The sequence below is a fragment of the Toxorhynchites rutilus genome, chromosome 3, assembly GCF_029784135.1.
Source record: "Toxorhynchites rutilus septentrionalis strain SRP chromosome 3, ASM2978413v1, whole genome shotgun sequence".
Lineage (NCBI taxonomy): Eukaryota > Metazoa > Arthropoda > Insecta > Diptera > Culicidae > Toxorhynchites > Toxorhynchites rutilus.
Window position 1 is genome coordinate 229,612,964 of NC_073746.1, and position 14,272 is coordinate 229,627,235.

General features: G+C 41.0%; 1 protein-coding gene and 1 long non-coding RNA gene across 7 annotated transcripts in view; one reads left to right on the forward strand and one right to left on the reverse strand.

The window, feature by feature from the left end:
• The window catches only part of LOC129778219 (TLD domain-containing protein 2), a 438,692-nt gene that overhangs the window by 136,794 nt on the left and 287,626 nt on the right, over positions 1 to 14,272 (forward strand). The gene's annotated exons all lie outside the window — the stretch shown is intronic.
• Positions 3,583 to 4,964, reverse strand: LOC129778220 (uncharacterized). Its single transcript, XR_008743402.1, has 3 exons — positions 4,753 to 4,964; positions 4,097 to 4,660; positions 3,583 to 4,040 (listed from the first exon to the last, which is right to left on the reverse strand). It is a non-coding gene; the product is annotated as an uncharacterized LOC129778220 (long non-coding RNA).

The window sequence follows — 14,272 nt, forward strand, 5'->3', positions numbered from 1 at the left end:
TCTATGTTTTCACCTGGTTGATGGCACATCCGGCAAATGTCATCAACGTCTTGATGCCAGACGTACCGCCTGCAGTTTCTCGTCGGCATTATCCTGTCCTGGATGGCTATCATGTCGGCTTCTACTACTGAAGAGAGTTCACCACGCGTTAGCCACAGATTAGATGCGGCCTTGTCGACGTGTGGCCGATCCAGTTGATGGGGGTGGGCACCATGCACTGCCTTCTGCTTCCAAGCTGCAATCTTCTCCTCCACTGTCTGCAGATTGCAGTTGAGTTGGTACTCCGCTTGCGCCAAGTGCAGAGCGCTGTATCCTCTGTCGGCGGCGCAGACAGCCCGGTATAGCGCGTTTTGGTTGGCGCGTTCTGCGAAGTACTCGCGCAGTTGTCGTACCTGGGCAACACACAGTGCAGATATGTCGACTATTCCAAGTCCCCCTTCTTTGCGTGGCAGTGAAACTCTCTCCAGTGCCGATTGAGGATGGTGCATTCCGGCCTCTTTAAATGCTTTCCTCATCCTCCTCTCAAGGTCCTCTAGGTCAGTTTTGCTCCATTTGACTACACCAAAACTGAAGGTCAGCAGGGGAACCGCGAATGTGTTGATCGCGCGTACCTTGTTCCCCGCGTTGAGGAAAGTCCTCAGGACACAGTTCACTCGACTCAAGAACTTGTCTCGCAGCTCCGTCTTGATGTCGGAGTGGCGAATCCCGGTGAGCTGTCGGAATCCAAGATATTTATAGGATTCGCCACGAACCATGTCTCTTATGAACTCGCCGTCATATACCTCGTAACCTCCGGATTCGGTAAGCTGCCCTTTCAGCAGATGGACACAGCGGCACTTGTCAAGGCCGAACTCCATGCAGATGTCCCTGCTTATGTCTTCGACAACCCGGATAGCTACACCTAGACGCTGACGTGAATCAGCGTAGACCTTGAGATCATCCATGTAGAAGGTATGGGTCACTTCTTCGTGAGCGCCGTCGCCATACCTTATTTTATAGCCTTGACCGTTTCTATTGAGCGTCCTACTGAGGGGGTTCAGTGCCAGACAAAACCAAAGCGGGCTGAAAGAGTCGCCTTGGAATATCCCCCTCTTTATCTGCAGCGTTCTAGACTGCAACACATTTTCCCCATCACTGAGGTGCAGAGACGTACTCCACTGCCTCATCGCATGCTGCAGGAACCTAACGACGACGGGATCAATTTTGTAGAGCTCCAATACCCGGACGAGAAACGAGTGAGGTATGGAGTCATAAGCCTTCCTGTAATCGATGTAGGCCATACTTAGGTTCCGCTGGTTATATACCGCCTGGCCGACTATGGCTGCGTCGATGATGGCCTGGTCTTTGCAGCCATGCGTATTTTTCCTGCATCCTTTCTGCTCTTCTGCGATGATGTGATGCTGTTCGCAGTGAGCAGAAACTTTGGCGGTAATTATGCTGCTCAGTATTTTGTACAGACTCGATAGGCACGTTATCGGTCTGTACTTTGATGGGTTCAATGTGTTGCTGTCTTTCGGGAGGAGGAAGGTGACGCCACGGGTGGCGAATTCAGGAAGGTTGTGTGGGTCACGTAGCACCTTGTTGAAGCACTCAGCTATCTTTGGATGTGCGACGGTCAGCTTCTTGTGCCAAAAGTTCTGGACACCATCGGGGCCCGGTGCTGCCCAGTTCCTCAGGTCATCGTTCTCTCCGACGATGATAGCTGGCATCTCTCCAATTTCACCACAACTCTCCTCCTCCCGTCTTAACCACATTTGCCCGTCGCGATGTTCTACTGGGGTCTCCCAAATACCAGCCCAGAAGTTCGTCACATCGCTAATATCTGGCAAACCTTCGCGGTAGTCGGGCTTCTCGTCGCTAATGTGGTCGTAGAATGCTTTTTCGTTATCTCTGAACATCCGATTTTGTTCCTGGCGCTTTGCAGAGTCAGAGTAACGTTTCAGCCGTTTAGTTAGGACGCTCAATTGCTGTACCAGTGTGTCGAGTTTTTCCGTCAGCTGGTGAGCTCCCAGCTGGCGAAGTTCAGTAGGCCGCACGATCACAGCAACTTGGCGACATAATTTCGCCGATCTGCTGCCTCTTTTGTACGCCATCAGTCTTCCAATTGCGGCGCGCTTGTTTAGGATCCGTTGCTCCAATCTCCTTCGCCATGGAGGCTCACGCCTTTCACGGAGATGTTGGAGCAGTCCGCCTCTTGGCCTAATACGGTATCCTAAACTTTTGGCGGTCGCCACAGCAGCACAGTAAACTTTCAGTTGCAGCTCCTCCATGTTCTCAGCATCAACCAAGTGCAGCGGGAGAACGTGCTCGTTCATGAGCTTTACTGCACTTGTCAGCCTGCGGGAATGCTGCAACTTCGGGATCCTGGGGCGCGACAATGGGTCTGTGTCGCGGAACTGTGAGATCGCCTCGTCGTAGTGGAAGACCAGATCGCGTAGTAGTTGTTGATCTGGCTGTGGGTCTTCCGGCTCAGGGGGTTGTTGTACTGTGGCCTCCACTGGTGCTGATTCGCGTGCCCCACTCGCGAATGAATTGCTCAGCCGTACTGAACTTCGTCTCGACACATCGCTTGCTCTGTTGTTCCTGGAGCTTATTTCTCTCTGCACCTGCTGCTTGATCTCGTCGATTTGCGTTTGGGAGAGCATGTTGTTGCGTACTATCGCTCTACGCCTCGCGTTCATCGCGTTCTGATCAAGCCTCCCGACGAACTCTGGATACGCTTCCTCGAACATTGTTAGTATTCGAGGGCGACCGCTCATGTCCGTCTCCAAAGCAGTGCAGATTTATATTTTTTATGTTTTTAAATATTTTTTATTTATTTTTTTTCTTGAAAGTTAAGGTTTTACCTTTTTATCCAAGCATCAGAGATGTGTTTTTTCGCGAGCAATAGCTCTTATATATTGCAGCCACCTACATCGTTGTCGTAATTCCAAGTAATAATCGTTATCATAGTAACCTAGCACTAGTAGATAATGTTGTCAAATTAACCCTCAGCATGCTAAGTAATACTAAGTAATACTAAGACACTGATATCCGGAATACGACTTTTATACTTGCTCCACGGGCACATTTTATCGCCACTATACTTCATCTATAGACTGGAGGAGCGCAAATTGGACCAATCAAACGTGGGCAGCAGAAAATCTTGCACCAAATGCATATTTTTTTACACAATTACGTATTCCATATTTTCTGAACCCATTACGAAATGACTGAGCACTTGATATTGGATAATTTTCGCTATGCGACTGATTTTCCGTTTTGTAACTTGCATCCGCAATATCTTCCCAAAAGACATAGTTCTACGTCAAAACACTCGGGGGTCCTGTGAATGCCAGGTTTGGCTAGCTGAAATATAAATAGACAATCGTAATCACGTCCATTGTTTCCAAAATTTTTTTGGAATTAACAAACTATATCTATCTTGAAAATATTGTTCCAAAATGTTTTTGAAAATCGTTACGAATTCGAAAAAAAAAACTTAAAAACAAGATAACTTTAATTCATAAGGGTTGAAATTCTTAAAAAAATATCTAACAAATGATTAAAGCTAATGTCCAACTTAAAATCAACTACGCATACACAGCTTCAGTAGAAGTTAATTTTATAATTTGTCTAGAACACCATCGCATCGTTGTTAAGTCTTCAATAGTGAGGGCAATCAAATAATGAATAAGCCGTCCCATCAACACACGCAAAAAAAACTCATCTCCACCGCAACTCAGTAGCGAGTTAACATTAAATGCAAATTTATAATTGATGTTTGACTCCAGGTTGGCTGCATAATGTATGCGATGAAATTCAATTTTCTTCAGTGTCTTCATTGGGGCACTGTGTCGATGGCCCCCTAAGAAATCCGGAGCAAAGAACTCGTTTGCCTCACCATAGGCGATGATGTTTTATCTCTCTCACAGATTAACTTTGATGTTAACTATTTGATGGGAATGACTACCCCACTTGGAACGAAGATAAGCACATTATTAACTTGGGATCATCGAGTAGTGTGCTTCGATCCAGCATGCGAACCATGCGAACTGGAACTAATGCATTCATAATTGAGTCGCGCTCACAGCGCATAATCTAGATTGGGACTGACCTGTCGAAGGTCGAATCACACGGGATGGAGTTCTCCCATGGTGTTGGCTGTTAATATCAGGCTTGTCTGAGCGTGAAGTTTTACAAGTTGACCCCTGCATACTCGAATAAACTTCTCATGCTTTATAGCCTTGGTAGGTAACATCCTATGCATACTAATTTCGTTCCCACTTTCGCGTATAACTGGGAAACGTTAACTGGGGACGCTTTCTTCAGACATTGTGCACTTCAACGATAAGACACCCCGTCGAGAGTGTGGTATATTGAAGACGTCATCCGAATGTTACGACGTGCAAATAATTGGCGACGAAATGAAACTGCTGCTCTAGAGGCCAAAATCCACCGCTGCGTAATAAAAATGTCAAGTTCACCGACATTTCACCCATATCGTTATTTATTTTTTCTTCTCGTTGGAATTTCATATCATTACTGTCGTCGGCGGGAATGGAGACTGGATGTGCGCTTGAGCGTTGCTCGTATTCTTCTCTCCTCGTGATTCATAGTTCATCTGGGACCTAGCGCGGATACAGCGTTTTATAAATTCATAAGGTCGAGATTGAATATTCTGGCGGCGAAAAGACGCTATAAGTGTCGCATTAAGTCGTAAAATTTGTTTCAACACTTGTTTTGATCTTGCTTTTTTTTAACGATACTTACAGTGATCGGTGAGTTTATATCATCCTTGATCATTGAACACCAGTTCTTCAAATCAGCCGGATGCTGACCGGAATCGCTTGCGGTCAAAACGCTGCACAATTACTGCACAGGAAATTGCAAATTGACCCGCCTATGACTCTTTAGAGCAACCGCTAATTAAACCCAAGTGGCCCGGATGAAGCTCATACGTGAGGGGAATTGTGTTTATTCGACAGACCGATCGGCTTAAACATTTACTAATGGGATCATTTCTACTAAATGGTTTGTTTATTGTACCCCTACAGACAATTCTATTCCGCAGCAGAATTTGTACAAGTTCTGGGCGATATATCTGTCTATTTTTATCGATGGCGCAATGTTCGGTGCACCGCTCCCAGCCTCTTCTGTCAATTTATGTACAGTTTTACGTTCAAATAAACAATGCAATCCTCTTTGGTGCACTCATTCAGTTCACAGCGTCTGTCGACCGACGAACACATATTCACGAGCTTACACAGCAGAAGCGTTCAACCGGTGTTTCAAAATTTCTCAGAAGATCAAGTTCAAGGTTGGCGTACTGACGACTTTCGCCCGACTCGTTTGATGAGACAGAAGTAGAAAAGGCGTGAATAATTCACCTGTATGTATTCGAGGTACAGGCAAACTTAAGCACTTATGAAGCTTGTAGATAGACAACATATCCTTCTGGGAGCCTCGATTGACAAATGTTTGTCAATCGGAAGGTTCCCAAGGCTTGATTCTATCGCTTCTAATATTGGTGTTTTCATTCGAGAACTCGGAATGGTGACCTTCTAACGCATCTTCACAGCCAGTCAGTATGCGATACACTGCGACATACATGTCCCCTTTTTCTTGTCCTCTTAGTTGATATTCACTTAACACCATTAAGTAGATTCTCGTCATCATTTTTAACATGGTCACCTCGGTCAAGCGACCGCTGGACAGGGTCACTATATCTACAGAATAATCTGTATGTCTACATATTTGTCACTTTTCGGAACCAAGAATCTGTAGCTACAGATTACATATTTCTCGGGAGTCATAGAAAATTTATAGATTTTTCTAAAATAACGTTAGTTATGGCTTTTTTTTATCCCATTTATTTATTTAAGGCTCATTAGCATTTTAGATGTAACAGAGCCGAATTTGAATCGTGTACATGTCACATGGTTATCATATCTATAATTAGCACATTACACAGTTGTCAATCGCCAGTATTCCTTCTATACCATTACATATGGTACATTCACACAGTAGCCATTTAGGCATAAGATTATTCTTTCTGTTCTTCCATTATCCAGTTGGACCACCGGACAGCGGAGACAGTTGATTGATCATTGTTGAGTTATTTATAGAACAGCAGCCCGATGTTTCTTGCAGAGCAGAGCAGTTGTATGGATGAATCGATCTTATTTCGACCGTGGATCGATCTCCATCGCTGATGATTGTTGCGTGGACGTAGCTATTCTGTAACAACACAAAGATGGTTTATGAGGGCCCTGAGTTTTGAACTCACGATCGATCGCTTACTAAGCGAACGCGCAACCAATGTGGCTACGGAGACCCCCCCTGTTATGGCTTGATGTCAATAATATTTTTCCCATCTCATTTATTTTATTCATATAGCATTTGAATCAGTCTGAATGAAAGTTATCTTTTTTTAACATCCATATGTAGCGTGTTGCTCTGATTTCTCGTATTCGATTCAAGACGGAAAAATGCAAAAGTCTGCTTCATAGGCTAGCTTCACAATAAATGAAAAACACTTCAACTTGATCTTGACTTTAACTTGTTTAACTTGTCCTAAAGCACAGTTAATGTGAAACTCAAAAATGTGCTCATGTTGTTGTAAAAATCCTTTTAGTATTGAGAGTTCTAGTTTTAAAGGTTAAGAATATCCAAACGAACCATCGTAGGATTACATTTTCGAGAACATATAGGGAGTACAAACAAAAAAAAACTAGATATCTGTCGCGTCACGAGCATGGTTCAATTTCGGGACATGTTATGGCTGCTCAGGCGTTCCATGAGAGATTCATGATATTAATTTGGACACTTCCCAACAATCTGTTGCTATATAAAATTGCCAAAAGTTAATAATATAGCGTTGATAATAGAGCTTCTCATTCTCCATATATTTTTGTGTAGACCGCAAGGCGTTTCCCTAACACGGAATAAATCGGTCTAGTCCATGTTAGGAAAACGCATTGCGGTCTACACATTTTTAGTTATCTTTCGCACACAGCCCAAAGTGAACATGAAATTTGCTCAATTCGGAAAATATTGATGCTCGAACAATCGAAAACGCTGAATTCGTCCGCTAGATGGCTCTTACTGGAATCCGTCTTAAAATTTTACCTAGAGAGGTTCAACTACTACCAAAACCAAACAGTGAAACGAACTTTGAATCATTTGCACGACTCGATGACTAAACCTATTTTATTATTTTACCCAAGATGTCTACGTCGATGTTAAAGTTGTGGAAACAGCTGCTACTGAATTGAGCGAAAGGGGAAAAATAACTTTCAGATGTTCCTGAAAGCTGTAGCTGTAGCTGAAGCTGTATCGCCAAACGATTGAACGACAAATGTTCGAATAAAAGTTACTAATAGGCGTTCCCGTTAGTTTCTTCGTTTTTTTTTTCAAAAACTATTGCTTTAGTCTGCAAAAATGGTTACAAATTTAATAATCAAAGTATTACCTATCACAAGTAACAACTTTTTCCCATCTTTCTGGCAACGGTGCCCGGCGTTTAGGATTGTCGTAATGAACCCACTTTTCATCGCCAGTAACGATTGGATGCAAAAAACCCTTTCTTTTACGCCGTTGGAGCAGTTCTTCGCACCTGAAAAAACGGCGTTCGACGTCTCGTGGCTTCAATTCATACGGAACCCAATGTCCTATCTTTCAGATCATTCCCATTGCTTTTAAACGATCGAATATGGTTTGCTGAGCTACTCCTAGTGTATCTGCAAGTTATTGTTGCGTTTGTGACGGATCTTGATCGAGTAAAGCCTCCTATTCTTACTTTCAAACTTTTTTGGCGGTCCGGAACGTTCTTCGTCTTCCAAGTCAAAGTTACCACTTTCAAACCGTGCTAACCACGTCTGACACGTTCGCTCGGTTGGAGCATGGTCACCATAAACTTCCACCAAAACGCGATGACTTTCCACAGCTTTTTTCTTCATATTGAAGTAATGAAGTAACACTACTCGCAAAAACACTCTCGTTGGTACGAAATTCGACATATTCGAAGTGGAAAAAAACAAGCAAAAATTTTTTTGACATATACTGAAAAAGACGCGCAATGACAGTAGCTTTCATACGAATGTCTGGAAATTTGATTCACTGGACTAATAATTAAGTTACGCCATCTGTTGGAAAACCGAAGAAACTTACCGGTAAACCAAATAATTTCAACCATAATATACCTGTTTTGATCATGTTGAACAAAAAAATCTATCAAAACCTGTCCGTATCCTAAACATATGGCTTCATAGTAACTATATGTCCCTTTTTCATTTCAAGCGTTGACATTTCTTAAGTTTTTTTTTATTATTATTTTTTAATTCATTACAATCAATAAGTTTTAGTTTGTTCCAGGTATATATTATAATAAAACTATTCACTTCATTTTATTTTTTTTCATGGAACTTTTTTTTTTACAGTAAATCTACATGGATACCATCAACATCGTCGAGTCAATAATAACTATGCCAATCAATGATAGTAAAGCTAAGGTTATGCGTCAAAATTGGACTTATAAATGTGATACAGATATCAACACAGATTTTCTGAGAGAAAACTAGCATGAAAAGATTTTTTTAGACCAAAAATATTGGTTCTATTATGGCAACCATACCGCTGGGATCGTTTCAGCAGATCGCACAGCCTCGTTTAAACTTTACCCCACGTTATTTTATCATTTTAAAATGAGAAGAGATCTCTTTAAAATGGAGTATAGTTCGACTCTGATTAGCTGGAATGATTTTTTCAATCTATTGTATATTTTCGATATGTTTACAAATTAATTTGGGGAATTTAGCTCTAGCAATGAGTCGTTTTAAAAACTATAAATATATGTTATCTCAGAGGATTTTATCCTCCTCTTTCTCCATATACTGTTCAAATATTCGCATATTCTAGGCTTGATTTTCAATTATCTTACATGATGTACCAACATAACACTCTGAAGTTTGCAATGTTAACGTCATGATTTGTTGTGCCAAATTAGGATGCCATTTCGGTTTCTCATTACCCGGTATCGACCAATGGGAGGGGACCCACAATATGGTGATATTTTTATCGTACTGTACCTTTACAAAATCATAACTCAAAAACGAAAAAAAAGCTCCTCTCTGATTATTAGATATGTTTTGTAAAAAACCTCAGCTTTCAAGAAAAAAATATAAAAAAAGATACAGCGCCAGAACTCTCCTTTTTTTGCAAGTGTAATATTTTTTCAAAGCAGGCTTTAATCGGCTTTAATTTGATATGTCGATCATCTGAATCGGTAGAGTAGTTCAAAAGTCATTTCTGGAAAAAAAAAATGGGAAAAAATGATTTTTCGGACCACCCTAAAATGGAAATGATCACCCTCATGAAAAAATGAAAAAAATACGGATCTTGTATTCCGCGGTAAGGAACAAAACTACTCATTTTAAAGAAAATCTGAGAACCACTATATCGTTTTGGCACGGAATGGCTGTATTGATGTATCGGTCCTTTGTTTCACATGGAAGGATTCCGATTCCGATGAAGGCGTTTCCTGTAGTCTTATCTCTCATAATCTTTGTCATCTTACTAATAAACCCTTCAACCTTTTCTGGGGATTTCGTGATACTTCGTTTCGCTGATTACATTTTGCCGCCTGTGGTACTCGGACAAGTTCCGCTTCTTGCTCTGTTGAACCACTTCACACATGTTTGCTCATGTTGCCATATTTCTTGTGATATAATCGTGTATCGAACCGCTTGACGTGAAGTTAATTCTGTTCCTTTTCGTCGGTTTTCTCATCAACACATGATTTACCCCACAGAAAAAGGGTGAAATGCAAGTCTTGTTCTGTAAGTTTTGTAATAATTCACTTGTGAGAGAAGAAAAAAAGCTTTTTCACCAGCAATTATGTTATGCCTAGTACGTTCAGTAAGCTAAACATTCGCAGAATTTTCGTATAATAATTTGAAGTTGTAAGAGAAAGTGATCTATGGTCGAACATCTTACGTAGCGGAAGTGGGGGCATAGTGGTCACCCTAAGGAATATGCTCATTTCCAGCGCCCCCATACTGATTTAATTCCCGTTTCTCGAAGAATATTATAGTTCAACTCATTGTTCTTCAAGATAGCAAACGACTTTTACTATGAAAATTCAAAATAGTAGACTTTTCATCATTAGAAAAAAAAGGTGAAAAATCGACCTTTTTTTTTGCTTGGAGGTAAAGCGGTCACCTAGTGGGGGCAAAGTGGTCACCCGCCCATATCAAGCTAAATGGGATAGATTTATGCGTTTTTTTCGTCCAAATTTGTTCAAATCATATTTGTTATAGTAGGTACATGTATGAAATATGCTTGGCCTATTCCCCTAGAGTTTCAATTTAAATTTTCTCTTGCATACAAATGCGTAGTAAGAAACATATAACGTTCCGCATAATGAGGCTTGGTTTAGTTGGAGTGGCATATTTATCCAGGGTCAAAGCCACAAAAGAATCTTCTTCAAGAGCAGAATGTGAATGAGGTATATCAGCTTTAGTAAACAGAACATTGTAAGTTGTTATTCACCTATGACCACTTTGCCCCCAAGCATGAAAATAATTTCTATGCTAATTAATCGCTGAGATTAAACAAAATATCTGTTCACCTCTCCTAGAATATGTGAACAGTTGTCCAAATTGATGATTTGTCCAACATATCATATTGAGTAAACTAAATTTCACGAGAAATTCCTTAGATACCATGTGCACAGAACTACGGCCGAGTGGCTATCGAGAGAGTAATTTCTGTTTTTATTTGTATTTTTGTATTTTAACATGCGACAGCTCTAGTGAAGTACAGGGCGACTCAAAAGTCATCAAATTCTTCAAACATAAGATGACTATCAATATGGCATCTCTAGTCAATAGTTATACTACCAAACAAGCAGGTGGCCACTTTGCCCCCCATGACCAATTTGCCCCCACTACTCCTACGTTATCTTAATTTATTGAAAGAAGAACAAAATCATAAACTCCAAGTTTCTAAGTCCTTTGAGTGAATAATTACTACCACGTACATTGCGACTTTGAATATGAGAAATATCTACTACATTAATTGCGTGGTCTTTTCTCATTTCACATTTCTTCGATAGGTTTCAATGAATGTGCCACTTACTTTCGAAGGGCGTTATGACCAGGATAAACAAGAATGCTTGTAAATTTATAAAAATAAATATGAAAAGAACATATATTTGATTTGATCTCTTTTAGTGTTTCCGTTAATTCGACGTGCGAATAATTCGGATTTCCATTATTTAAAAAAAAAAAGCAATTAAAAACAGTGGATGTTATACAGGATTTAACGATTGTATAGGTGCTTCCAGCATAAAAATGGCGTACAATCTTGAAAATTGTAGTCGACGTTATTCTGAGGCAAAGACGCTGGCGTTTTGGTGTTTAGATGAGCACATTGGAGTTGATTAGTCATTATCATCCCCAACTGGATGCTCACATGTCGCATGTTCGAGAGCGAGGTAATCCGTTTCTTGGATTTATCCGAAGGCAATTGTCAGGTCAGGGAATGTTTTATAGATTTTATAGACACGACGGAGAAAACTGACTCAGGATTAGCTAATGATATTCTGCAAAAGCTGAAAGAAAATGGATTGAATATAGAAGACTGTCGTGGGTAATCTTACCCAATCTTATACTCCTGATTGACAATCTAGCTCGTTTCGTTCCGTGTGCTGCACATAGTTTAAATCTCGTCGGAGTACACGGAACCAGAAATGATAACGTTGGAACTGTACAGGAAATGTTCAAATATTTCACCAGTTCAACTACACGCTGGAATGTACTTATTGAGACTTTGGGAGTATCGTTGAAAGCGATATCGATATCAGCTCAGCAATTTGTTCCGTTATTTTTGTTCTCACAGAATTAACAAATTCGACCAAACACAACAGTGCCACCGTTTACGGGGCTGAAGTTTTACTGAATCAAATAGATTTCAAATTTTGTTGTCTTCTGGAATTTTGGGAAAGAATCCGAAATAGTTTGGACAAAGTGAATGAATCGTTACAATCAAAAGGCATGATCTAGGACGTAGCAAGTAAACTCCTTGCCTTGCGTGCATCATTCGAGGAGATGAAGAATGAAGCATCTCAGTATGCCATTCAATACGTAAAAGAAAAGTGTATTCAACTTGGCATCCCTGATAATTTCAAAGTTATACGACCACGGAAAACGAAAATAAGCTATAGTGGATATAGCTTAAGATTTTTTATTTATAATAGGAGGCGGACTAACATCCACGAGCATGGATCAATTGAAGCAGGCTGCGTCAAATTTCGGACGAAAGTATTCTTCAGATGTTGATACAGAGGAACTTGTATCAGAGGTGAATGTGTTCAAGATGCAGATGAATTTTCCTGACACTTCCAGTTACAGTGGCATCGTGCGAACGTAGTTTCAGCAAGCTCAAATTGTTTCAAAATTATCTGCGCTCTAAAATGAACCAAGACCGACTCAATTTGGGCAGATTGTCAAATTAACTCTCAGCTCTCAGCATCAACATGTACTGATGATTGCTTGCTGTCTAGAGCGACACTAAAACACTGAACACATTGAATATCTAAGTAGTTGTTTCATACCTCTTAGCAAAACTATATCTCCAACGCTGCTAAAAACATCAGGTGATGGCAACTGCATCGGATAAAATTTTCACCTTAATTTTTCAACCGAAAACAGTGTTCTCATAGCTGCAAAATATTAGGCTGTCAAAAAAGTCCTGCGGTATTTCCGCGAGGTGTCGTTGTAAGCGCGTAGTTCTAGTTGTATTCACTGTATCGAGTCATACTATAGCTTGTTGGAAAGGTATTTTTGCGCGCTATAATATAGTCCATGACAGTGTTTTGTTAAGTCGTTCGTGAGTTATAGTGTCGCAAATATGGAGCAAAATAAAGAGAAAATCCGACATATTTTACAGTACTACTATGACAAAGGCAAAAATGCATCTCAAGCTGCCAATAAAATTTGTGCAGTTTATGGACCCGATACAGTTTCCATTTCCACCGCACAACGATGGTTTCAACGTTTTCGTTCTGGTGTAGAGGTCGTCGAAGATGCGCCACGCTCCGGAAGGCCTGTCGTCGAAAACTGGGACAAAATCGCTGAATTAGCCGAGAAAGACCGGCATAGTAGCAGCCGTAGCATCGGCCAAGAGCTGGGGATAAGTCATCAAACCGTTATTAACCATTTGAAGAAGCTTGGATTCACAAAGAAGCTCGATGTATGGGTGCCACACACGTTGACGGAAAAAAACATCTTTGACCGTATCGACGCATGTGAATCGCTGCTGAATCGCAACAAAATCGACCCGTTTCTGAAGCGGATGGTGACTGACGATGAAAAGTGGGTCACTTACGACAACGTGAAGCGCAAACGGTCGTGGTCGAAGCCCGCTGAAGCGGCTCAGACGGTGGCCAAGGCCTCATTAACGGCCAGGAAGGTTCTGCTGTGTGTTTGGTGGGATTGTCAAGGAATAATCTATTATGAGCTGCTTCCCTATGGCCAAACGCTCAATTCGGACCTGTACTGCCAACAACTGGACCGCTTGAAGGTAGTACTCATGAAGAAGAGGCCATCTTTGATAAACAGAGGCCGCATTGTCTTCCATCAGGACAACGCCAGGCCACACACTTCTTTGGTGACGCGCCAGAAGCTCCGGGAGCTCGCATGGGAGGTTCTTTTGCATCCGCCGTATAGTCCGGACCTTGCACCAAGTGACTACCACCTGTTTTTGTCCATGGCGAACGAGCTAGGTAGTCAGAAGTTAGCCACAAAAGAGACCTGTGAAAATTGGCTATCCGAGTTTTTTGACAATAAGGAAGCGAGCTTCTATAACAGGGGTATTATGAAGTTGGCATCTCGTTGGGAACAAGTCATCGAACAAAACGGCGTATATTTGACTTAAAACAGATGATTGTAACTAATTTTATGAACAAATGAAAATTCAAAAAAAAAATACCGCAGGACTTTTTTGACAGCCTAATATTACACACGGCTTGCAATACGCTGCACTTTGGCGCCCCAAACAATGCACAAATTCGCAAAAATAATTGATTGATGGAAATAAATTTAAAAATACAAAAAAATCCACAATCTATTCCGGCAATAAATTTATAGAAATAAATTTGCTTATTTCATTTCGGATATTACTTCAGAATTCATGGAACTTTTTAAAATAACCCTTTAGTGGAAATTTTTGGTGCCCCTGGAACGGGACGCTAGTTTGCATGGTTTTATGAAAACAGTTGAAGATTGAATTG